This window comes from Lipotes vexillifer, unplaced genomic scaffold, assembly GCF_000442215.2.
Source record: "Lipotes vexillifer unplaced genomic scaffold, Lipotes_vexillifer_v1.1 scaffold1122, whole genome shotgun sequence".
Classification (NCBI taxonomy): Eukaryota; Metazoa; Chordata; class Mammalia; order Artiodactyla; family Lipotidae; genus Lipotes; species Lipotes vexillifer.
The window spans coordinates 1,932,804-1,936,375 of NW_006798649.1; positions in this window are offsets into that span (position 1 = coordinate 1,932,804).

Genomic DNA, 3,572 nt, shown 5'->3' on the forward strand with positions numbered 1-3,572 from the left:
CCCCCCCCACGGCCCCCATCCCCGCCTAACAGCCTGCAGAATCGCTGAGTAAACACAAGGCTCTGGGATCTGCCAGGTTTTCCCCTTGGCTTGGGTTCTCTGACTCCCCGACCCCTAACCCCAGGAGGCCCTGTGGTTGAGACTTGGGCAAAGACATTTCAGGCACTGGCGGGAAATGGGAAGTGGGATCCGAGGGACCCAGAAAACCACTCTAAGTCCATTCTCATGGCCCTGAAGGGAAATTCAAGTTGGCCCTTTTATCAGGACGTTGGTTGTGGGAGAGGGTGCTAAGTGAGCTGGTCCCCTCTCTGCAAACCCCACTCCCATCCCTACACCCTCCGCATCATAGCCTCTGCTTCTGGTGGTGGGGGGCTGAATGAGCTGTGGGAAATTTCTTTCTGAAACAAGTCCAGGTTCATCTCAGCATCAGGAGGTCACCAGGAAGGGACACGGAACTCCCTCCTCCCTCCAGTCCTTCCCTCTCAGACCTGGGCTCCCTTCCCCCTTCTGCCCTAACCCAGTGGTTCTTTCCCCCAGCCTCCACGTTCACTTTAACCACAGTTAGGTTTGTCCAACTTGGCTGTACTTTAGAACCACCTGGAGGGTTCAGAAAATAAATGTACAGATTCTTAGGCCTTGTTCCTAGATATTCAGAGTCCCTGTGTCTGGGGGGACATGGTCATGAGTATTTTGAAAACTATTCAAATACACAGCTAGGTAGGGGAAGCCCCGCCTTACCGCTAATCCGCCCTTTTTCCCTCAATAGCCTCCCAAATATGTGTTTTGTCTCCTGGCACAAATGATGTGATTTTGATCGGTAATGGATGATTTTTCACATCATCACTTTTAAAATCAAATATTCTCTGAAACATCCCTCTGTCTCCTGTGCTGCTTCCACCCTGATACTGAAACTTGTCATCTCTGTCATCAGCGGTGTCATTGAATAAGACATGTCCCTGTCTTCTGGAGCTGATCCTCATCTACTGAGGCTCTCAAGGCAGACCTCCCCTCAGGGGAGAGGGAGCAGTTCCACCCAGTTCTAACCAAAAGGGAAGTGATCATACTGGGGACTGGCTCTGAACCAAGCTCCTCCTCTGAACAACTGAGCTCTCTCATTCTTTTCTTGGGAGACTCTTCACAGTCCCCACTGGGACGGGGGCATGGGTAAGGCACACCAACCCGTACCCCCCTGATCTGTCCCCAGGCATCCTCCCCCTTCTGAGCTCTTTAAGCAGGGGAACGAATAATACCAATTTGGCCTGAGATCTCTGCAGAGAAAATATGCACCACCACCAAACCTGTGCTAAGTTGCTGAGATCTAACCCGAGCCTAAACTTCCCAGGCATTTGTAGTGGGGGGAAGAAAAAGGAGAAGCTATAGGAAGCGGATGAGCAGTACCTAAGCCTAAAATAAAATTCCAAACACCAGTGAAGGAGAGGTTAATCTGGATTGGAGACATTGTTGCAGCCACTTCCTACAGACCCTGCTGCTGAATGGATGAAGGAACTGTAAGTGTATGTGTGTGTTTGAATAATATACCTGAGTTACAGCTTGCAAGTTATTTCCTCCTTCTCTGGCAAAGGACAAATAGAGAAAGAGCCTACTAATACTGAGGGTGTTAAAAAAAAAAAGATGTCTATAGAAAACTCCTTTGAAAGGTCAGTAAGATCAAAAATATTTTTTTGTTGTAAATGACCTTGTTTAAAGAGCTTCAGGTATTTTGTCCTTCACTGGTCTAGCCCAGTTCCAGGCTAGGGAGTGAGGTAGTGAAACAGAGACAGGGGCCAAGAGAAACACCCCGATTAGGAGCCTAGAACCCCTCATGCTACCAGTGGAACCACCTCTCCGCCTGAGCTCAGCACGGCTCCCAGCCTAAAGGAAAGTGGGAGCTTTAGCTGAGGGGCACCAGAACCCCAGGGATCTGCTTGCTCCCTGGAGCTCTAGCTGGAATACATCAGCTCCAGCTGCCCCGAGCCTTCTCAGGAAAGAACTCACCCAGTTACTGAGCACTCCAGGTACTGCCTGCGGGCTAGAGTCAGACCCGCTGCTGTTCCAGGCCCTGGGGACTTTTGACAGCTCCCTGTACTTTCTCCTCCAATTTTACACTCCCCAAACACCGTGCTTTTTCAGATCTATCATACACAAAACATTCTTTCTCTGTGTGTTATTTTTTTCTGCTTATGAAAGTAATTCCTGCTCACTGTAAAAATTTCAAACAAAATAGTAATGTGCAAATAAGAAAGCAAAAGCCTCCGTAATCTAATTTTCTGAGATAACCAGCCTTAGCAGTTGAGGATACACCCTTCCAGATCTTTCTCTAAGCATACACAAACAGCTTACACATGCCATGCTATTTGTTTCCCCACACCTTTGCTCATGCTGTCTGCACCCGCTTCCTGGAATGCCCTTTCTTTTCTCTTGCCAGGCTTACCTTTATACATACTTCTGAATTCAGCCCACTTTCTCCATCTGTCATCCCCCAGCCTGGACCAGGTGCCCCTCCCTGGGCTCCTAGAGCCCCTGCACAGCCTTATCAGAGCACCTACCACAGTGAATGGTCAAGTCCTTGTTTATGTATCTGTCTCCCTCACTAGTATATAGGTTACTGGCAAGAGGTGAGGACTGGGGAGGACCTCAGCCCCACTAGGAGCTCTGCTGACTGTCCTAGTCACTTGAGCAGCCTCAGCGCCAGCACACTGCCTGGCACACGCTTGGCATTCAGTAGTTGTTTGTTGAATGAGCAAGTGAATGAATAAGTAGGTTCTGGATCACAGCAGCTGTCCCTGCCATGGGACTTTTATGTACAGGTGGAGGACTACAGAGAGAGGCAACCACCCAAGAACAGAAGATCTCCATGTCGCCTGGTTCCAAGAGCTACCACTAACTTACAGGTGCTTTGTAACTTTGGGGACGGTCTCCTCAGGATATTGTGAGGGTAAGACTTTATGGAGTGAGGTTTCCTCCCACCTCCTATAATGGCCACTCTCCCACTCCCACTTAGGAGGCAAAGGGCCCTTTTCCCTTAAGCCCAATGAAACAAAAGCGTTCAGGTCTCTAATAGAGCTTGCCATGATGGGCTCCAAGGACAGAGCTCCAGACGTGTCAGTTGTGTGACCTTAGGCAGGTACCATAACTGCTCTGAGCCTCCTTCCACAACAGTAAAATTAGAATGCTACTGATTTTACCTACCTCACAGGTTAGAGGAGACTAAATGAAAGACAAATGCTAGAGTGCTTTGTACATTTCATAGCTCTTTAGCCTCTCTCCCTCCCAGTGGAGTTCTAGTAAAACCAGAGTGCTAGGCAATCGAGACTTTTAGCTCTGTCCCTGTCTCCTGAGGTGACCTTGGGCCGGACACTCCCTGTTTCCTCAACTGTAAAGTGGAGGTGGGAGGGGCTGTGGGACCTGCTGGCCCCTAAGACTCCTTCCAGCTCTGACGTCCTATGTGCTCTGAAAAGTGAAGTCAAGTAAAATGCCCCGGGTCCTCATAGCCGCTCCATTTGGCTGTGAGCACAACGGTCTTTGCCGGCAGCCAGCACTACCAGGGAGGGTCTCTTTCTTTCTCCAAAGCC